Source organism: Aotus nancymaae, unplaced genomic scaffold (assembly GCF_030222135.1).
Source record: "Aotus nancymaae isolate 86718 unplaced genomic scaffold, 86718_ANA_hifiasm-v0.15.2.pri h1tg000036l, whole genome shotgun sequence".
NCBI classification, from domain to species: domain Eukaryota; kingdom Metazoa; phylum Chordata; class Mammalia; order Primates; family Aotidae; genus Aotus; species Aotus nancymaae.
The window spans coordinates 26,426,167-26,450,000 of NW_026988450.1; the positions used below are offsets into that span (position 1 = coordinate 26,426,167).

The window sequence follows — 23,834 nt, forward strand, 5'->3', positions numbered from 1 at the left end:
GTGTGCATGTATGTTTCTTAAGGCATATGGATAAGCCCCACTGAGGTGCAATGAGATACTGCTAGCAAATTGGTGATTCAGTTGCTGTGTAAAGGTGGGGCTGTAAACAAAGTAACTTTAAAATCTTAGAAAGCCTTCCACTTTCAGCAAATTTCTTCCCAAAGAAGTTTAAAATTGAATGAAGTCTGGAGAGACAGATGATTTTCTTTCTGTTAACATTTAGTAGCCCTGGTTTCTAAAACACTAGTACCTGCACTGACTCCAGATTCCTAAGGTGGTGATTTGCTGTTTTCACTTAATAAAGACCATATCTAGGGTTTTTTTTCTCCACTCCATGCCTCTGGACTTTCATTGTAACTTTAGCCAGCTGCTAAAGGCAACCAGCTTTCCTGATCTGGGCCTAGGTCTGCTTTTTTTGTGTGAGGACTGTGCTTTTATCCTCCCAGGTGTTTTGTTCAGTTTTTAATCCATTTGCATCAGTCCTAGGATTTTCCAAATGTTCCCTGATAACGCAAGGTTTTAGGCCTGGAAAGACGCATGTTTCCAGCCTCTGTAGTTCCAAATACTTGTGCGATAAACCTTTCTGTTGGTATTTGGTAGATTTGGTGCTTAAGGCCTAAGACAAGGTTTCGAAGCAGATCCTGGTGATCCAGAACTTCAAAGGCCTGTCAACTCAAAGGCAGCTGACACCTCACCTGTCCAGGAAGCTGGACATTGCAAGTATTTCCTGTTTTTAGCTCATTTGATTTGTTATTCTTACTTTCTCTTTAGAATTCCTATTTCAGAAATATTACATAGATGATGTCTCCCTGTGACCTGTAGTATAGTTGTGTAGAGTGCATCAAGATGCTGAGTAGCAATGCATATATATATATATATTCCATATTCAGATATATATATATATCTCCTATATTCAGTAGGGGGTATTTAAAAGTATGTCTATTCCTAGTTTTAGTTAATTATCTTTTAATGAAAGTGTCACTCATATTCACATCTGTAATATTGGAAAGAGATAATTAGATTTTCAAATGAGAATCTGCCACCTTAAATTTTGCACCAGAAAATACCAAGTATATTTCATTCTAATGAGATCTGTAGTGGGATTTTAAAATTCATCATAATGTGCTTCAAGAAAGATAACTCAACAGACTCAAAAGATGAAAGGTTTTTCTTTTCTAAGTCTTCTTAAAGTTATTACATTGAACTTATGCAATTCTGATAAAATATTCAAGAATATTACATAAAGGCTAGAACTGTACCCCACCCCCTCCATCATTCTTGCAACGGTCACTTATTCTCATTTGGAAGTTTTCTTTGACTAACCGCTTCCATCTCCCATACCCTGGGCATTCTCTCCTGCGTATACAAGTGAAAGATACGTGTTTAAATAGAGTGGCTACAAATCCAGAGTGCAATTCCTCCTTTGAAAATACGCTGGGCTGAGCAGTGTTTGCACACAGCCAGGCACCCTTTATTTACATATATCTGCATATTTGCTCAGGCCCCCGCATTTCGCCATTAAAGTGCGTTCATGTCTACAGCAGAATAAACTAGGCAGAGAAAAGCTCTTCATTACCCTAACTCATGTTTCTGCTTAAAGCTCGCTAGTAAACAAATCTCTGGTCCGATAATAATTACTTTGCCTCATTAAAATAAAAAAAAAAATCTCGAATGGTTAAAGGGCAATGCTTTGGCGGTATCTATGTTTTATTTCCTTCTCCTTCTTGCTCTGTGTGTGTGTCTGTGTTTGTGTGTAAGAGTGCGTGTGTGTCTAATGAAGTTTGGGAGTCGCGGGCAGGGGCTCGTGGGGTGCGAGCCCCGGAGGTCCCCATCCCCTGTCCTCTTCGCGGTCGCCGCGTCCGGGGCTCCAGCCGCAGCGCTCCGAGCCTTGGAAGCCGTGAGGCTCCGGGGCTGCTGAGTCCGGGCTGCGCGTCATTTGCAGTCTGGGGAATGTTGATCACCTCACTAATTACACCTCTCTCTCCCCCCTCTCCCTCTCCCTCTCCCTCGCTCTCCTCTCTCATTCCCAGAGTGCATATCGGGAATAGACACACAAAGACATGCGCACTCAACTTAATCAGCCATTTTTTTAAACAGGGCTAAAACGATAATAATTAGCAGAATAAAGACATATCGGATTTTCATTTCCTTTCCTCCTTTTCCCAACCCCTTCACAACCAAACAGCGAGACCGCGGTCGGCACATGCTTTAACTCCTCCAGGACCCCCAAGGACCGCTCCATGCCCCCCACTTTCTGCTCCAGCGTTTTTATTTTCACCCAATAAAGTTCGAGGATTATTTTTTTATTTTTTTTAAATTTTTTTAATGAACCTTCTCGTTTTACTTGGATGTGATCAGCTGTAAGTAAAATAAAAGCAAAACAAAAAAGAGGCGAAGATCGAGTAGGAACTGCAGGGGAAATGGAAAGTAAGTTTTTTCTTTAACTTTTATTGAGTAGTTTGTGTTAAATTTAGGTCGAGTATCGATTATCTTTCCAGCCTGATCTTGCACAATCTTTGATATTTCGCTCCCTCTCTCTCCCTCTCCCTCTCCGCCTCTCTCCCTCTCTGCCCCTAGCTCGCTCGCTCCTGCTCGCTCTCGCACACATCCCCTCATCCCGACCATCTCTTCCGCTCTGCCCCCCTTTTCTATCTCTTTCCCCTTTTTTTGGCTCAAGGATTTGCTCCGCTGAGGGAGGGAGGGGGCACTGAGGGACCAGATTTTCTACTTTCTTTTGGGGGGCTGCGTTTTTCGGGATTTAACTTTTGGATTAAGTGGCAGAGGATCATCTACGTTTGCTTGGGCGGTTTTCTCTCCTTTTCCCTGTCTTTTCGGGTTCTGCCTTCCCCGCGAGCCTGGGGCATTCCAGTGGCTGGGGGAAGCTGTCAGCTCCGCAGCGGCGCGGGCACTGCCAGGGGTCCCCGCTCGCCCCGGGCCCCCGCACCCCGGTCGGGATGACTCGTCCTCCGCACCCATCTCCGAAAGTTTGGACGTTGGTCGGCGGGGCTGGGAGCCCCTTTCTCCCTGCCCTTTCCCTGCTTTACCCACCCCCCCCACCAACCTTATTCTTCAGCCTGGTTTTTCTTCCTCCGTTTACCACCCGCCCCTCTTCCCCTTCTCAAGTTCCGCGAAGGTCGCTTAGTGTGCGGGGCTGGCGGAGGCCCGGGGCTTCGTGCGCTCCGGGGAGGGAATTCCAAGAGGCTCGGGCGAACGCTGGGGCTGGGGCTGCAGGTAGACACCCGCCCACCGGAGCGGGCGCGGCGGGCACTGCCGAGGGCTGCTCTCGGTGGCGCGGGCGCGGGCGGCGCGGACGGAAGGCAGGTCCGTTAGGAGGCGGGATCGCTCGGTCTCGGGGCCGGGGACCTGGGAGGCGGCGGCTGCTGGCTCGGGACCGAACGCCGCCGGGTGTGCGTTAGACCGGCGGATAGACGCCCGCGGCTTGGGGTCAAGAATCTTTTCCTTTCTTTTTAGCAAAGGGCAAGGGGTGTGTGCGTGTGCGCTTGTGTGTGTGTGCGCGCGCCTGTGTGCGTGTGTGTGTGTGTGTGTGTGTGTGTGTGTGTGTATTGAGTGGCTGTGGTCGGCTGTGAGAACCGATTCATTCTCCGGCCCCCCTAAAAGGGTTCCATGTCTACAAATGAACTTCACCTCCTTCGCTTCTCCAAGCATCAAGTGTGCCTTCTGGCCGGGAGCAGCTAAGGGAAAAGGGGCTGAAATGCGCCGAGTCTCTCCTTCCTTCTACTTCCATCACCCCCAACCCCCTTCTTTCTGCTCTTTTCTATCAGAAAAAAATAATAAAATCTCTGGTGAAATTGTATAAAGTTTCTGCCGATTCCCAAGTTACAGAAGGTTCCCTATCCTAACCCCCTTCCCCTAGAAGACGGTGCAGTGGTTTCTATTTCTTTTGTTACCTGTGATCCGGGCGGGGGGCTCCTTTCGGCCGCTCTGACTGGGGTCCGGCCCAGAGAGGAGGCTTCGGTGGGCGCCTTTGGCCGCGACTTCTCACTTCCGCGCGGTTCTGGTGAGGTTTTAGCTACCGTTCGGTGAGACACCCTCCTTGTAGGTACCAAAGGTTCAGATCGCAAACACGGACCCCCCCCACGTCGACCCCTACACACACAGAGACACACTCACACTCAACACACACTCACAGACGCACACACATTCTCCCTACTCTCCCCACCTCCGGCCCCCACCTTGTCTTTCCCCTCCCCCCTTCCAAAAAAAGCGCGCACACACACACACACACACACACACACACACAACAACAACATCTCCCCCCCCACACACACCAAACAAAAACCCAAAGACAAGTTCACTGGCAGAAGATGGTGGATTGACACTGACTCAGACAGAGGCAGGTTCACCAGGAAATCTGGCCGTCCGGATTTCTGACAGTTGCATTTCCTCTCCTTGAGTCCTCCCCCCCAACCACCGCCGCTTTTATTAACTCTGTTCCATGTTTAATCAAGGATCATGTAGATGGCAAAAGGAGAGACAGAGAGGAGAGAGGAAGAGAGAGAGAGGGAGAGAGGGAGAGAGAGAGGGGGGGAGAGAGAGAAAGAGAAGAGACAAGAGACAGAAGGAGGTTTTTTTTTTTTTTTTTTTTTTTTTTTTTTTTTTTATTGTATTCTCCTGGATTTTCAGTGGCTTGATCCCTATAAACGTGGAGTGGTTAAAGCTCATATGTAGTATTATATTTTTAGTTGGGTGGATGGATGGAAGAGTGAGAGAGAGGCTGCGGCTGCCGCTGCCTTTTCGGGTGTTGCTTAGATTAAGGCTGAGACTTGGCTGCGATTGGGACGCGACAGTGACACGGGCATCGATCGCTTCCATTGAGAGCAATGCAAAAACACAGCCCGGGTATGTAACACTCTCGGTGCCATCAACACTTGTTTTACTTTATATTTACTGGCAAAACTGACAGAGCAAGCTCAGACTTTCTTTCTGTTTTTTTTTTTTTTTTTCTGTTTCTTCTTTTCTAACCGAAGAATAAAAACAATTGTGTATAGAAATTGTTGGAAAGGATGTTTTAAATAAAACAGAAAGGAGATATTCGGAATTATTTCACTACCTCTGTGAATGACTGTGTTTTGGAGTTTTCCTTTTCCACTGAGGAGCATATTAGAGAAAATGAAGGTTTTCTTTTTTCCTTACTCGTCTTAAAAAAAATCCTTAAGGGAATATTTGATAGTTTTCAAGGTTTGTGGTTTCAATCAGCAGGAAGGCACACAAAAATAAAAGATGGCTAGCCAGCTGTTTTAACCTCTTGCACCTGGCTTCAGTGTGGGGATCATAAGGTTTATACAGTTTTTTTTTTAATGGTTTTAATATTTGTGGTATAAACTAGGGAAAGCATCGCTGTGTTTTTATTCAGTTGCTGGTTGATTTTGGATTTTTTAAAAAGCAAACTCATATTCGAGTGTTTTCATGTTTATGGCAATGAAGATAGGGTCAATGAAATATGGGGGAAATACCATAAATCTGAAAAGTGAAATGTACCCAAGGAACAAAGAAAGGTCAGGTAAACCAGCTGTGTAAGTCAAAGCCATAGCAGCAACTGTGGGGTTAGGCAGGGATAGTGGACTCTGGGTCTATGAAGTGAAAGTTGCCACTTAAAGTTAAAAATGAGGCAAACATGTCCAGAGCTTTCGGAATTTTTTGCAGTGTTTAGCAGATGAGCCCAAGTCTGTTCATTAATTTTGAGCTAGGTGGATTGTTTTAAAAGACGCTTCACCAGCAAAGGAAAACATAAAGGAGGCTGAGAAAATCACTGTTTAATATTGCAGAATTTACTGCTTCCATTCTGACCATGAGCCTAAATTTACACAATGAAATTTGATTATCTCTAATAACAATATTAGATCCTGCACTGGATGGATGAGAATTGAGGTGGTTTTGTTGATTGCAAGGGTTTAATGTTGCATTTCAGAATCTGATGTGGTTTGGCCTCCCTTCCATTAACTGGAAAACCCCTGAGGTTTTACAATTATTTCTTAAAGATAATACATTTAAGATTGCATTGGTAGGCTGAAGAAAAGTCATAAAGGCAAGAAGGGAAGCCCTTAATAACTCTTGAGATTCAGACATGTTCAGCAGTTAGATTGGCTCTGACTTCACCAAGGGTCGACAATGTGTCATTTCCACGAAGCCAAATTGCCCTCTGCCTATATGATATTAATGTGCAAATCAATATTTCAGGGATTAAATTTCCCTTCTTCATTTTTTATGGTTTCTACCTCAATAAGTCTCAAGTCTATTAGAAGAGGCTGGATGATTTAAAATCTTTCACTGCAGAATGGCTTGTCGTAGTCTTGTTTCATAGACCATTTTAGGATTTTCGTTATAAAGACTAGAGACATCCTAAAGAAGTTGTGAGGCAGTGTAGACCCAGGCTCAATAGTGTAAAGCCCTTGTTCGATTAAGAGCTAAAAGGTATTGAAAATATAATATATATGTTTATGTAATACATATGTACATTCTGCTGCTTTAAAAATATTATGTTAATCACCTATTGATTTATTTCAAAATCAATTGAAGCTCCTTTCTTATTAGTGATTTGTTCAGCATTCTGGAGGACTGTGTTAATTTTCTTAAAGAGTGTCCATGAATTTGCTTGGTGTGAAAGTATTGGGGGAGAGGATTTTTCAATTAGCAATATTTTTCTAAGAAATATTTTCAGAAACCATTGTTTATAAGAGTAATAATCAAGAGGTGTCATTTGCATACATTGTTGTTATAGCTATCATTGCATTTTGTGGCTGAATGACTTAGCTGATATATGTTAAATGAGGCCTTCAATTCCTTTTATAAGTTGTTTCTAGAACTTAGTAGGTACAATGTTTCTTTTTATCCTCTTACAGAAAGAAAATTATAAAAGAAAATATGTGACTTCATTGGAAAGAATACAAAGCAGAAATTTGGAGGGAGGTCAAAATAAAAGATTGTGACTTTATCATATAATCTTGGGAAGGCCTACTGTCTATCATTTGGTGGTGTTTTATAGTCTTAAACCCTCTGGACCAAGTTCCGCACAGCTGCACGAATTTCATATGTGATAGAACATTTTTTCCATTCAGTGTGAAATGTTCCTTCCTAAAAAACGTACACCAGACTCGCTTAATTTAGTCTGTTAAAAGAAATGCACATGAAAAAGGACAAAAGGCTCTTTAATCTCTGCAAGCTGTTTGTTTTTCTTCAAGATTCCTGTCTGTTTGGGTTTGAAAAGTCATGTTTATTGAGGAGATGATTCTGAGGTGTGACATTAAAATAATATATGATTTTTGGACTGGTAGCCACGCTTCTGCTTAATTTGCAGAACTACTTTTTATGCCTGTCAAAACACAGCGTTAATCTATCCTTATTTACAATTAATCTCAATAAAATTAATCTTAACTATGCTTTATTCAGTGGCTTAAAATATCTAATTATATTCAATTAACTGCTGTCATAGTAATTAACATTGCTTAATTGCCTCTGCATATATTTATGTAAAGCTCATTAGGTGCTGCTGACTCCTTTTCCGTTTCCTACTTGCTATTTTTGGTGTTGTCAAACCATGTTCATCTCCCAAGGTTTGACAATGTCAATGAGAACAAATTCTTTCTTAACATTTTCTTGAAATGAATGTTCCTGCCTTCCTTTGAGAAGATACTCGTTATGAGTCTTTAAAGACTAATCCATCCCCCTACTCTTCATTTTCCTTATCCCTGGTCCCTAGCACTCTTACAAAATATGTTCTGTCATTGTTGCTAGAAATATGAGAAGCCAGGTTAAGCTTTGTGTTTATAAATGAGAAGCCTTTCTGTGTCTGCCTAAGGGCTGTACCCACAGGGAGAGGGTCCCCCCCTCTAAGACCACTCTAAGGGTTAAAGACTTGGCCAAGGTTCAAACTGAGAAGCGCCCAGGGAAAGTGCATGTGAATATGTACAAGTTTCATGTAATTAGTGCTTAATTATATTAACATATGCAAATTGTCAACTTAGGAGCTTGTTGAGCTGGCAAAGATCAGCTAGGCACAATTGCAGTATTGTTCTGAAACAATAATGGATTTCAAGTTGGATTGTGGAAACACATAACCAGCTATCTAATTTAACTCATACCGTGGTGAAATTTCATTAGTCTCCATGGAGACTGGTTTAATTGTGCTGACTAATGTTCTGGGCTGCAGAATGTCCTAAAAAGAAAGCGTTGTTTGCCTAATCCACCTTACAATGACACTTGTTTGTACATGTTTCCCTTGTGTGAGAATTTGCATATGCAAATAAATAGTTTCTCTGCCCCATTTGTCATGGCTGCTCATTACCCATGAAGAGGACATTGTTACTAGGCTGTTACTGAGTCTCCCAAGACGGGATAGTGTCAACCAGTCCAGCTACATTCTTTCATAATTTGTTTCTGATTAATAGACCAGAGTGAGTCTCATTCTTTTTGGGCATCTGTAAAAGGAAGGTCACTTCTGTCACAGAAAAGAGTTTCTGCAGTAACTGAAGGACTTTTTCTTCTTGTTATTCTCTCCCTTTTCCACCCATTGGTTAACATAATCATATTTGAAATAATGGATTCTTGTTCTAAGAATGCCTCTACTAATAATCTCTAGTTTCCTAAAGCAAAAGAGAGGAAAAGAAAAGAGATTCTGTTATTGGAATATTAATCCTGTTTTTGACAGAAAGGTAAACTGATATAATTGCTTTTCAGTTGAAGGAATGGGGGTTTATACAAGTGTGAAAGCATCGGAAAAGGATTAGCATTTTTTTGCATAATGAAAAGCTCTGTTGAATAGGGTCCTGAATGGCTGACTGAATGACTAAGATGAAAGGAAGATGAAAATGCAGGCTTCTCTTTCTTTATGTCTATGCTCTGCTCTGTCTAAAGTTATGTTTGTCCAAGACTTGAGAAAACAAGCAGGGGCTCAGATTTCAGCAACTTTGTAAGATGCTGTGTTTTCATCATCATTGGGAAGTAATGTGTATGACAATAGTGTAGCTAGAGGATGATCAACAGAGGTTTGTATATAGAAGAGTTTCAGAAACATGCCAGGCTAACCAAATATTGACTATTGGGTATCAAGAATTCCCAGCACTTTGCTGGCAAAAACAGTGATTTTAGAAGAGGCCAATGGTGTGGTGTGGATCTTTAATTCAGTTAATGATGGAATATAAAGTGCCTGTTTTTTACCCACTCAGCTATAAATAACTATCTCAATTGGTGAAACACTTCACTTGGGAAAGAGTTGTGTAGTCTGACTTTTGGCAATGTTAAGTGTTTTAAGTGGCCTATCAGCTTTTGTGGCTGGGAAGGAATAGAAGAGGATACAGATTATCTTATTTTCTTAATATTTAATTCCTAAAGTTCTGAATGTAGTCTTCATGTTGCTTTGTAGCTATATTGTGTATTTTATTTAGAGATAAGTCTTTTTTAAAATGTCTATTGAAAAATACATTCACTCTTGGAGACATTTGTAGTAGGATTTCCCCTTGTCACTAGTTAGGGATGTAACTGGTTATCAGTTGACAATGTGATCAAGACTCTTAATGATGTTTCTTCAACCATAATTAGGACAGTTAAAATACCATAAGTGTTAAGACTCTTTCAAAGGTGGGAATTGATTCTTTTGTACATATGTAAATCAAATGCAGTGTAGATAATTATTTGTATGGATGCATTTTATGCAAGCTCTTTCTGGTTTGAGGTCACCACAAATGATCCACTGATGGCAGCCTCAGAACAGGCCTAAAAGATCCCATCAGATATTAACCTAACTTGTTTGTTGCTAGATTTTAGAACTTCCATTCGCCTCATCACTTTAGCAGTTTTGTTGCTGAGATACTATTAAGATGATTAGATGGAAACTTGGGAAATTAGAAGTATTTTTACATAAATTAAAGTGTAAGGGTTGACTCTTGAATACAGCATATTTTAAAGGAAAACTGTTTGATCTATGTTATATAGTCCCCCCAATTTTTTATTAGAGTCCTTTTTAAAATTTGTCAAGAAATTCTGGATTGTTTCAGAAACTTTTATGGTTAACTTTATGATATGCTTGAAGAAAAGTCTTAAAAGAACAAAAAATCCACATGGAGGCTATTCTTTTACATGCAGAAGGGCTTATTAAGGTATTTCCATAAGAAAATGTGTTAATTTAAAAAATAAATTCATTTATATTTTAAGACATTGTTAACCAGGCACCATGTGTTGTAACTGGCAGTTTTCCAGCCACCATGGAAGTGGATCACACATGGGTTAATAGTAGCTTATGTGATGTCTGCATTCTTAGAAAATGGGCAAAAGCCCAGGGTATTCTGATATCAAGATTTTAGAAATCAGACAGAAAGCAGAATATATGTTTATATGTGAACAGATGGACACATGTGAGAACTAAAAGTGCACAATTTCTCTTGGCACTTGTTTTAGTTATCCCTGATGATATAACCAAGATCTTAGTGCACTCACAGTCTTTGATGGCTAAGGACAAAATGGGCTTTTAATGAGGGCTCAATGGCATTATTTTCCTGCATAAGGATTGTGCCCCTTGTGATCTTGCTGGACTTGATGTTCTGTTAATTCCCTAGTTTCAGAAGTTCACAAGTTGCCTTGAAAGTTTGATACGGTTTCACATTTGACATACAATCCTCAGTCCAGGAATGGTTGCTCTCTAGTCTCCTATTCTTATAAAGGTTTGTGAATAGAATAAAATATTTGCCACTTTAAAGCACATTTGAGTTTATGCACTCGATTTAAAAATGGCTTTGATACTAAAGTCATATTTAGTAAGCAGCTTATGTCTAATGTAATTAACCACTTTAACATTCTAGAGATTTGATAAAATAAACAAATACAATTTAAGAATTTGGGCAGACTGACTTAGTTAATACATCATAATGTCCTGATGGTCCAAGACAAGTGGTGAGTAGGTGTTTTGGTCATCCAGGTCAGGGGTTCACACACCAGCATCATAATTCAGATAATAGATCATTTGTAATGTTTGTCTTACTTGAGGACACAACAGTGCTCAGATCATAATTACTGAATGGTATGCCCTATAGGACATACCTCTAAAGACAACATTTATAAGTATCATTGTGTTCTGGCTATAAAAAAGAAATCACTCTGCAAATATTTACTCAGATTTAAATCATTTTAACCAGAGAAAATTGACTTTTGGGTTAAAATATACATTTTATAACTGTCCATAAAATTCTTTTCCTTCACTGTAAAGAAGAAAGGAAATCCATAGCTCTAACAATGTTAAAATACAAAAACATATGAGCTGGTGCACGCCACCTGGTTATATTGTTAAAAACAAAATGAAACTTAACTTCTTCAGAGGGAAGTTTTTGAGGAATCTTAAAGTTTGTCTGCTTGGAAGAATATGTTGAAAAAGCTCAATCATTCTTATATTTCCCATAGTATTTTCATTAAAACTGAAATACTTCGCTAATGTGGATTTTTGAAAATATAGTGCTTAGCAGTTTTAAAAACCATAAATTTAGGAATCATGCAGTTAATACTTAAGATTTCCTGAGCCCATTAATTGAAAATTCGAATTAATCATCTCTTTTAGTTTCGTGGATATAACTGTGTTTCATCATCCCTAACACTCCTATTCACTAAAGTATATACAGGTTAAACACACACACACACACACACACACACACGTCTACCCTCTTTTCACATTAGGTCTCTCTTTCCTCTTCAGATTAATTCCTAGTGGTAGCTTGTGAAGTTTTCCCTTCATAGGCTGAATTTCTTTTATTTTCTAAGAATTGGCCAGTATTATCTCAACAGAAAAGAGCAGCTAGGGTGGTAAGACAATTAGAAACCACCGAAAGGCCAAAGCCTGGGAATTGGCCTTCCCATCATTCAGTTCAACTAACTCATATTAAAATATGGGCTATTGAATTAAAGAGAAGTTATCTTTGATTACCCAGCAAGATAGGAGAATGTCCAGATAATAATTCACATATTGTAACTCTAGCACCAGTGGCCACTCAACTGTATTGGCTATTTGAAAATGGTTTGTTGAATGAATGAATATGAAAGTTGTGGAGATGGCGAAGAGGAGGAGGAAAGGAAAATGTACATGATAACCCAACAGTGACACTGTCTTCTCTGACAGAGTGAGCTCTCTGTTATCTAAAGGAGCCAAGTAGAATCTAAATGGCCTCTTACTATTGTGACTGTTAAACATATTTTTGTGTTAAGGAGGTGCTCCAATTGGACAAGAAGAGCCTATGATTCATAAAAATACTGATGATCTCAGTGACTTAAAATGTATTTATAATAATCATAACCATGGCGTGAACAAGAACAAGGCTTTAATTCCATGTCAGGAAAGGAAATGAAGCCAAGGCTGTGATGTTTTGGAGGCAGCATAATGTACAAACAGAATGACACCTAGTTAAGGGCAGACACTATTTTGATTCTGCTTGCTTTGGTTTCCTTTTCCTTTTTAAATGACTTTATTTAAACTTAAATTTTAGATATTTTAACATCTACTACATTTGTTGGCAACCCAATGCTTAACAGGAATCTTATACAACCTGTAAGACACCTGGATTACATTTCTGTTATGGGTGCCCTTGTCCAAGTTGCTTAATCTTTCTGAGCCTCAGTTTTCTCAGATGTATGTCAGGGTTGCAGTAGAGATTACATAAGACTAAAGTGTTATGAACATTAAAATAAGTGATTGTGGCAGGACCTGATAACTGATCTCTATGTTTCCTTTTTGTTTATTCCCAATAGCTGTTTCAATGTCGTGATACTAAAGAGCATTTGATAAAGCAAGTCTACATAGATATTTTGAGTAGAGTTTCCCCTCTCTCCTGCAAGAAAAAGATAAGAATTTGGCAATGGGTATGTCTAAGAGGTGGGGGAAAGGAGTAGTATCCTTCTTTTCATATTTTCTCATTGACAGGTACCTAAATGGCATCTAGGTTGACAGGTGGACGCTCCTCCACATCTTTATCTGCCACTCCGTCACCACAAGTGAGTTTGGTTCTAAAGGAGCTTCTTGATAATTAATGCATTTCTGAGTCTCCATTTTTATAAAGAAGGAAATTAGGACAGTAACAGTTTTTAAATAATTTAGACCTTGGCCTATTCACATGAACTCAAGATTCCAGACCCTCCATTAAATACAATAATAAAAATGACCATAATGCTTATTTAAGTCTTGAAATTGAAAGCCTCTGCTTAAAAGCCTCTGAATTAGAAGGTTTTCCAAAACTGGATTATATACTTGGTATTAATGATATACTTGATATTAATGATATTTTCATATGCCAAGAAAGGAAAATTGACACTACTACATGGCATCCTGTTGACCAAAATTTATACCAACCTAAAGAAGGATCCAGCTATTCATGATCCAGTAACATTATGAACCCTTACATTTTCTTCGGGTGTTTTATAGCCAAGTTATGGGTCTCCACTTGGTTTATCTCTTGGGGGAATAACAGTCCTTTATTCTTTTATAATAATGCATTATTCTGGAGGACTAACCAAGTTCAAAGATGGTAAATTCATGATGAGCTAAGATGTAGAAACACAATTTTTTGGACCACCTGGAAACTAAAGTTCTGGTTTTTTTAATCTGTTAATTCTTAATACATTTTTCATTGTGATATATATAAGATACACATTTAAATTATTGTTTATAATTTTATGGGAAATCTAAGTGAATTTGGATTATAATTTTCCAATTTTGTGTTTGATTATTGTTTAATATTTATACATGTTTGGTTCATAACACTTTTTAAAGTACTTTTTAAAAATAAAAGTGTATGCATGGCCTATGTTCTGGTCATTTATAAGAGGCCTTGGACTTGACAGTTCATTTGAAACACGTAATTTAAGATAAGGCATTTTTTAATACTAATCAATATAAGGTTATACTTCATTTAGAGAAGGCAATTAGCATCTTAACATTTTTCATGATGCTTGTTTCAGTGTCTCTTCAAATAAAACTGCAGCCTCCATGAGGGTAGCACCCACTTCTATTTAAACACTATATCCACATTGATGAACATATTATTGGCAAATCTTTGGTGCTCAGTAAGTACCTGTTGAATGAGTGAATGGATAAATAAATGGTAATTAAAAACATAAATAGTTTACTACACTACTGGAATCTGCCTCTCTTGAAATCTAGGTACTGAAAAAGAAATCACCTTAGAAACAGCTGGACTTGTATTGGGAAATTCCACAGAGAAAACTATCTTACAGAGAAATCTAAATGGCTTTTTATATTAGAACATAGTTTGTTGAAGTCAGAAGGGATATAGCACAATCCCCTTGTTTAACCAATGAGGAAACTGAAGCTCATGGAAATTCCTGGGAAACATCACATAACTACAGAGTGCAGCTGATGAAATTGAGTGTGTGTGTATGCATGTGTGTGTGTGTGTGTGTGTGTGTGTCCTCTTCAGCTTAGTTGGCTTAGCTTCTCCCCAATCCAAAAATTTTACATTATTAATATGAGAATAATTTGTTATGCTTATGCTGGAGATTTGTTTTTTATTTGTGGGATTTTTTCCAAGCAAAGGAAGATTTTAGTTACAATTCCTGTGTTGACTGCTCTGGGATTGTAAAGGTAAACTGTTAGAGATAGAACCAAAATTGCCTGAAAGGTGAAAACTTGCAGGAAAAATAGGGTGTGTCATTTAGTTCTTGAAATGAAGCAGGGTGCAGATTAGGAATCATTATGGTTTGCCAGAAGTTGCTGGTCATAGAAGCCTGTTTAAGTGCTCACTGTCAACAAGGAAATCATGGGCCGCACTTCAAGTGGCTCACCTTTGATTTATTCATAAACCTCACAGGAGCCCTTGGCTTTGTTCTTGCTCTAGTAAGGGGGACTGATGCCAATAAGAACAGAAATAAAGAGCTCCTTGCATGGTCCAAGACTGAATAGCACTTTACCTCAAAGCCTGACCTCTTTTCTAGAAGTCTGTTATGCTAGAGTTGACTCTGATTGGCTGTGTGTCCTCAGATGAATTGAGAGAAGAGGTTACAACAAGTATCTACTCTGTAAACTCTATCGTGTACATAACAAGAACTATGTGACTGGGACTTGGGTTCTAAAGTAACCTAAAGGTTGCCATGTTTATGCTAAATGGAAAGGCTCTCCTTTTCAAAGAGCTTAAAAGTTTCACATTTAATAATAATTTGGAAGGAAACTATTGCCTCTTTCCAATTGAAGAATACTATGATCTCGAAGTGGAATTGTTTTTGATAATCGTTTTTCCACTAAAGTGAATTTAAAGAGATTTAATAACATAGGAAATTAAGGGTTTGAAAATAAAATAGATTCTACCCTGTGATAAAAAGAAAGAAATTGGTTGGCCTGCCTATTGGTAAGCCATATTTATGTGAGAAGCTTCATTTGTGCCACTTCACAAATTATGCTTTGCTCCAGTCCCCCATGTTGAATAGAAGGGACCTTTAAGAGACAGTCAGCTGGCTGGTTTGCACTGGGGCATGGGTGAGTAGAGTTACTTAAATCCCCAGAGCAACATTTAGTTAATTCTAGTCTTTTTTTTTTCCCCCTCTCCCTACACCTGCCTCGACCATCCTGTCCACTCAGATGTCCCTTTTCTTCCTTTGATGAAGTTGGTCTCTTACCACTTACGGTGCATATATTTACAAAAATTTTTCCTCAGATTTTCACAATACATTACATGAACCCAGAAGAGCCATATTAGGAGACAGTGATGAGAGTTAATGATATATCTTTAGATAAAGCCATCCTCCCGTGCAATCACATCAGAGTCATCAGCTCATTTGTCATGGCTGAAGTGAAAATGTCAGGACCAATGAGTGTATGAGTGCTGAAGGGGGCAAAAGGGCTTTTGGAGAGAGACATTTTTGTGCTGGGAGTCGGCCATGGCTTAGATTTAGCTCCAGGGAAATATTGGGATTAGCCAACACTGTGTACAAATCCTTAGCACAACAGAATTAGTTGGGAAAATGGAGAGGTGGGGGTCATGAGGATGGGCACATTTCTGGAGACATTCTCTAGGATACAGGGAATTCTAGGATCCACAGAATGTACTATGGAAAAGAATGAGGTGATTTATAAAATTGTTCTAAGGGGTATGCTGTATGCAGGTTCATCAATTTCAAGACTGAAGTCATAGGTTCGAATGGTGTCAAGGGAAGACCTGCATAACATACCACTAAATATGTATATATGGCCTCTGTTTTAAATTTAGCTGCATTAAAAGAATTTCAATCTTATCCATTAGTAAAGTTTTCAGAAAGATAATATTGGAGTACACAAAGATAACATTCAGGCATAAAGTACTGTAGGCATTATGGTAGAGTGGAAGTTAACAATTTAAATGACAGTAATTATGATGAAATAATTGTTGCTGAATTTGTAACAGTAATTATGATGAAATACTTGTTGCGCTGTTGAATTTACACAAAACCAAGAAGCTAAACTTTCTCTACAGAGGCTTCATTCTGAAACTTTAATTGAAAAGTAAGTTATTTTCTTTAGCTGCAGAAGTTCTTATCTTTGATAGACCAATACCAGCAGATTTATTTCATTTTAGGTTCGGTTAACTGTTCTCTTTCAGATAATGTACCCATACAACCTTTTCTTGTTTAATTCTATTGATTTACAGCGTTAAAGTGGAATAATCTGATACCTGTTTCCTGCCCTTTGAGTATTTGTCGTCAAAGAGGCTGATTAGTTTTTTCCCCCAGCTCCTTAACTGTTTTAAATGTATAATTATCATTGCATGTCATTTGATAGCTGCACTAATTGCTGCCAACTATTGTCTGTTTGCACTTAATGCTGAAACCTGATCAACATCCTGCTTTGGTTGATGTTTGGTGGTAAACTTTAATTAACTCTTATTGCATTGAAGAAGAGTTCAAGCTTGGTGCTAACTAATCATTTACCTTCATTATGTCCTGACAGCTCCACTTGTTCTTGGTCCTAATAGATACACCAGTCAGTAAATAAACCTGCAAACCTCAGGACTTGTAGTTTCTCCACACTGATATTTTGCTTCTTAAAGTATAAAATAATTGGGCCCAGATAATTATTTAGTTAGTTTAGTATCTCTAGTTCTGTAGACACTAATCTTAAATTGCTTCTTTCTTGCTGGACAATTTCATTTTAATAGAAACTGTAGATTTGAGATAACATTATTTCTTCAACATGGTTCCTCTGAACATGCATCTTTTGAATCAATACAATTAAGCTTGTCTCCTGTTGGAATTCTTGTAATTATTTTTCCTGAAATACTTTTCCTGTAATGATATTGAAGTTAAAGTAATCAGGTTACCAGCAGATCATGTAAAATTCTACTCAAAATTGCTGGCTGCTTGATTTTAATTTGTCTGACATCAAGTTTGTTTGAAAAGGGATAATATGTGGGTAAACCAAGGAGCTTATAATTATGGTTGACGGTTGTTTGTTTATAATGAAATCTAATTAAAGTTCATACATTTAAAACACAAAAGCTAATTACTGAATTGCTCACTTCACTGATGGGCAGCAGTCAAATTAACTCTCAGGCCAATAAATAAATAAATAAATAAAAATCCCCAAACAAAAAGCTCTTCATAATAACAATAAAATAACCAACTAATCTCAGAGATCAAACATAAATTTGCCAATATTTCATCCAAAAGAAAACTTGGCATTCCACTTATGTTCTCTATTATGCTAGTCCTAATGTGGTTTTTAATATAACATGATTTAAAATATTTACATGGGATGAAAAAGACACTTGTATTTGGTAGATTCTAAGAATATTATATAGTAAGATGCACTTGGTAGTGATTTAAAGAATTATGCATATAACTTTCTTCAGGGAAAATATTTGAAATCATGTAAAATTATTGAAATAATTGCTCAAGAAATAGAAATGTTGGCTGGAATACTTGACCTGTGATTGATTTTATGAAGATAATTATGGTAGATTTAGCCTGCAAGAAATGACTTTAAAAAAAGTACCTATGCTATTACACTTACTGGCATATTGGTTATGAGATCATATTGGTAGAAATTATAAAATAGAAATAATTATAGAATTGTTTTTTTCTTTGAAATATTTAGTTGTCAGTAGTTCAATAATCAATTTCATATATGAATAGACAAAGAGGAAAAATGGAGATCGATGTTAAAATATACTCTCTTTACATTGACTTTCATATGTCTTTACATATAAAATAAATTGTGTGTGCATTGGTTTTTACTAGTCTGGTATATCTTTTTTTGAAGCCAAATATTCTATACTTATATATAACTTAATAAAACAAATTAAGATTAATTTTTTAAATGTTCTTATGTGATAAATTAAAAGGATTATCAACTAAGCTCTCTTAGATTATGCATATGCCAGAGAGATTAGTCAGTTACAGCTTAAAGACTAGCAATATGACATATGAAAAACATGGTAACTGTGATTTATAAATTCCCAAAAATGTTTGACTCAATTCGTGTTTCTCCAAGGAAAACTAAAGAGTTCTGTGTCAAAGCTTCATATTTAGCAGTGCAATTTACTTGAACTTTCAGCTATGGTAGAAATTGAGGGTGGGGTGTGAAAGGAAAATGATTCTGTATATTACTGAGATGCTTGTAAACGTAAGTGTAATTTGCACAACCTTTTTATAATTTCAGAGTATATTTATACACATTTTATTATCAATCAGTACCTGATTGATTTATGGATTAATATTTATTTAGGGAAGAAAAACTAAAAGGATCATATAGTCATTTAACTTTAATCCCACTTTGCATAGATGAGACAAAGAGAAGATGATTAATACTGAAGTATGGCTGGGTCACTGGCATTTGGAAGTGACCCAATAAAGACAAGAAAAAAAGTTAGTATATTCTCAGTATTGGCAAACAACAGCTTTCTAGTAATACTTTAGCTGATTAGGACATCCTTAACCTTTAATGAAGCAATCACTACAAAGCCTTAATGTCAGTGGAATATTAGCAAAACAGTATCAAAGAAAGAATCAAAAAGAGGCACTGAACATAATTACAGTTCATGTCCTTGTCTCACACCAATGCAAACTATTCATTTTCAATTAGAATGAATAAGAAAATTAGAAATCAACTAGATTAGTTGCAAGTACCAAAGTTTGTTTACAGAGGGTAGCTAAATTATTGGGTCCATCTTGCACACTGATTATAAAATTTTCCTGAAGACAACAAATAAAATGAGTCATATAATGGTGTAATTTTGTTAAGGAGACATTACTGATTCCTCTGTAAGGAAAGTAGCTGGAGTTTAATTAAAGTTGTGAAGAAAACTGAGTAAAATTCCTATTTCCCACAACTATTCAAATTTAGACCGATTGGACTCACTGGTAAAGTGCACCTTTTCTCTTTAGTTCTCCAACACATATGTTTAATGCTATGTAATTGTCATATAAAGTCTATGCAAATTTAGTGATGTGAGAGAGAATGAGGGAAAATGAGGGTGGGAAGAGAAGAAGAGAAAAAAAGAATGAGAGAGGGAGAAGAAGACTATCAATCACAGGGTCCCATTTACAGAGAAGAAAACAAATCTTCATTGAATAGCTAACAGATTTTCATGAGAAAAATGAGAGGAAAACAGAGAAAAATGACTTAGTTGACTCACATACTCATACTTGTCCTTGTAAACTTTCTCTCTTTAAAAAATGTGCCTGTTTTAAATCCTGAATATATTTGGTTACATCCTTCTATTCAAATTTAATTACCTTCTCCCCTTTGTCGTGACATGGGTGGAAAGTTTTTGACGTGTCAGGAGAGGTCGTCACACATTCTTTTGCAGTTCTCTTCATTAATTCCTTCTTGCAGAAGCATTTTATCTCGTGCTGGGAAGGTAGAAGGGTGTAACAGAAGAGCCCTGAAACATCAGCAGGAAGCTCTAAGCTGGTTAATGCAGTATAATTGTCTGGACATAGACTGGTCTTTGTTTGTGTGGTTCACTCCGAATCAGCTGTAATTAACTCCAGAGTGTTTCCAGATTGCCAGCAAAGAAAAATTACAGCTTTTCTGTTTTAAATTGTAAAGCTCACAAACATTAACTATGCAGATTGCATTTACTTTGATATATTTCTATCTTACAAGAAAAAAAGCTTGTTTAGCTAACCCCCCACCTCTAAAAATGCACTTTTGTTATTTGATTTAGTGTCTATCGGAACATTAATGGCCCCTTAATAGTTGGATTTGAAACCTTTTTACTTAATATTTTCTATCGTTTATATCCTTGAATTTGCTTTCCTTCTTGCTAACATTTTTAATACTGCACTATGATAAAAAGTTATGCAATCTATCATGAAATACTCAACATATACCAAAATAAGCAAATAGCAGAGTCAGGTGAATTAAAGAGAAACACTAGCACCAACTTAAGACTGAGATCAAAGATGTGTCTGGAGTAACTAGTACTTCCACACAGGTATTTACCTGTGTTTTGATATATCAAAAGAGAGACTGTGAGAAACAGGCAATTCCACTACCCTCTTCTCTTGGTTAGCACACCATGCCCTTTTAAAAGCTTCTGTACAGTAGTTTATAATTATGAATTCCAACATGGGTAAAAGTGAGGTAGCGGTGTGAACTAATACAGCCTTGTACACAAAAGATTTGTCAGCAACTGATGCAAAAAAAAAAAAAAAAAGTCTAGCCAAAATTCTTTTTTTTTCTTTCTTCTGAATTTAACAATAAGGAATTTAAGCCTCAATGTGGCTTTAGCAACCAAAGAAAAGAAGCTCTTGGTGTCTGCATAATACCACTTTGATGGATTTTTTTCATCAGTTCTCTGTACGTGGCAACAAATAAACAAGTATAATTATACTTGTGAAGGTCTATTCATTGCTTTGTCAGGATTAGATATATGTGCCGTTTTCACACTGCGCCTCTCTTTTGTCTTTGCCTAACTCACTATGACATATTGATAGAGGATTTGGAATGGGGAAAAGGCCACAGCAGAGACAGTGATGACCTTTTGGAAACTTGATATAATTCAAGGATTTTTATTTTCTATTTTTTTTTAAATTTGTAACTAGTTACCAAATTATCATGTAAGTGGACAACTTTTAACCCATTTAAAATGGAGTAAATAAAGACTCAAAGTGTTATAAGATGGCTAAAGAGCAAATGAGAATAAAAACAATAGGTTAAGGAGCCCACTGGTCTTCTTTCCCAGCACTTAGCAGAGTGGCTAACCTAGCATTCCTTTCCCATTATTCTGTCCTCTTGATCAAATCACGTTCTTTTTAATCATTTCACAAACACTGTCTCACTGGACCGTAGAAGAGGGCTGGGACAATCTCAATTAAAAAACAGAGGTAAAACTGGCCTCTCTGATTTTGGGTTCTAATGGGAACTCCGCTTTCTGAATGCAAAGGAATTCTTCTATTGTTCAGAAAGCACCCCCTTTCATTAGCCAGGCTCCTTGTAGGTGGGTTTGGTCATTTAGCAGAGCAGAGTTTAGGCAGCAGTGACTGCAGACGAAAGCAAAGCAGAACGAGTAATAAAAGTTCTTTTCTGCATATTGTCCATTAGTTCTGAAAAAGGGATTTGACATGATCAAAGACACTGATCTTGTGAATTACTGAGAATACCAAAAAATGTGTATGTACACATATTCTAAGCAGAACAGCAGGTATGTATTGCTCTGAATTTAGCATTAAAACTATGTTAGGTTTTCTCTTCGGGATTTCTTGAGGACTTCGGTGACTTTTACAAACAGAATGTCTGGCAGTAGAGAATAGAAGTTGGTGAACACTAAATAAAAATCACCCTAAATGGTGAAGGAACTTTTATAGTGAGTTAACTTGTTATGCAGTCATTTTGGAATGAATTCTATGGTTTAAGTTAAATGGTTGTTTTTGTGGTCTTTTTTACTGGGACTTATAAAACTTTATCGTAAAGTTCTTAAATGGGTCACTTTGATAAAAGAAAGACCCTGTCTGACATTGACGACAGTGAAATCACTTAGCATCATATTCAGTGTCACTGTACATAAGGATCTAAATAACTTTTTACCTATACAAACTAAAGTGATTCCATCAGAATATACTGAAAAATACTGCCATGGTTATAGTCAATAGCAACAAAATAAAAATTTTAAAATTGAATAATCTATTATTGGGTATATCATTTTATATAGTTTTGTTATTATTGGTTTTGGGATGAAATGTAAATTTGATTGTATAGAATACATGCATTTGACTTAGTTTCTGATTTATGTGTAGCTTATTGCAAAGAAATTGATTGACAATTTTCTGTAAAATTGTATGGGAGTATTGTAACAAAATATATCCTACCACCATATTGCTTTGACCTATGATGGATTCCTTAATGTGGTTTTCATAATTTTTTCATATAGCAATAATGTTACATTTTGAAAGTGACTTCTGGCTCTTTTAAAGTAAAAGAAAAAGATGGCATCTACTTTATGTAGAGAAATATTGAGATGATACATTGCAGGGTTTATTCCACATCTGGCCAAAATTGGTAGCAGCACATTATATGCAATTCATTTGAGTTGCATTTAGAATGTGTGTAATCTAGCTAGCAACTGTATATGTGGGGTGAGAACTGTTGTAGGAGTGAAAACGAAATTCAAATAACATGTTAGCCTAGAAACTTTTTTTACAAAGCTGTAAAATGGTGAGGAGTTTTTCTCACTCTTTATAATTAAAGTGAATTTTTTTTTACATATCAGATACATGCATTGTGCCTAGCAGGTTATCCTATCATTGAGGGAAATCACCCTGGGTTCTGGAACTTTACATTTCAGTCTAGCATCACTAATTTAGTAGTATTTACCACCTTGCATTCATTCCAAATTTCTAGTCTCTTTCTGACTCCCTCATTCCCTTCAGCCCAGCAAGAGATTATATTTTAGGCATTTTGGCTGCCTTCAGTGTGAATACATTGTTTGTGCAGAATTGGCAAATGCAAAGGTAAACATTCGTGTTTATGGACTAATTAGAAAATTATTAGGTTTTCATACTTATGGTTATCAAATTATTTCAGAGGGTTTTGAAAGCTGTATGCATGCCATCAGGATAATTAACCTGAAGCTCATCAATGATTAAAATTAAAATTACACACTAGGCTTTGTTATGTTTGATTTGTGAGCAATTAGAATGTCATTTTAACCATCTCAGATATGAAAACGAATTTTGAATTCATTTTCAATCTATGTAGATCTTTTGATGTTTTCTGAACCGATCACTTTCTCTCTGATTTGGTTGACAAGATTGGATTTGATTACAGTAAAGAGAGCATTAATAAGCTATTGTTTATACTAAATATGCCAGTGACCTTCACTGATGTCTTCCTTGTGTAAGAACTTTTAAAAAGGGATTTCTAAAATGCTCAGCGATATTGGTGGACCCAATATTCTGTTTTGTTTTCTTCTAGTTCTCTGCCACTCTGAAGACTATGTAATAAGTAACAGGGATGGGAGGAGCACCCAGGCTGAGATAGTACCTATATATCATATCCAATGTAACATGCAATGTAATATAGCAACATCAATCCTTCTTGTTTCAGAAATTGTCAAGATATGGGAAAAGGTGGATACTTTTAAACTAAGGTGCTGGCCTTGAAGTTATGAGATTCTTCGAATTTTAAGATTCGAAATAAGGTTGCTTACCTGTTTCATAAAATCAAGACAGTGCCTGTGTTATAGGCCGAAAATAAACACAAGTTTCAGACCACTCCACTGTTGTGTACAGTGCCATCATTCTGCAAACTGAGAGATCTGCAGGGACTCAGAGAAGCTTAAGGTGTAATCAAGCTGCTATTACAGTAGCTGAGGTTCTCAGGCAAGACACACACACACACACACACACACACACAC

The 23,834-nt window shown here is 37.3% G+C and overlaps 1 protein-coding gene across 1 annotated transcript in view; it reads left to right on the forward strand.

Annotated features, from left to right (window-relative positions):
- Positions 1 to 2,105: 2,105 nt before the first annotated feature.
- The window catches only part of ZFHX4 (zinc finger homeobox 4), a 187,068-nt gene continuing 165,339 nt past the window's right edge, over positions 2,106 to 23,834 (forward strand). The window contains 1 exon segment of the mRNA XM_021665919.2: positions 2,106 to 2,427. The gene's annotated coding sequence lies outside the window, so the exon portion shown is untranslated.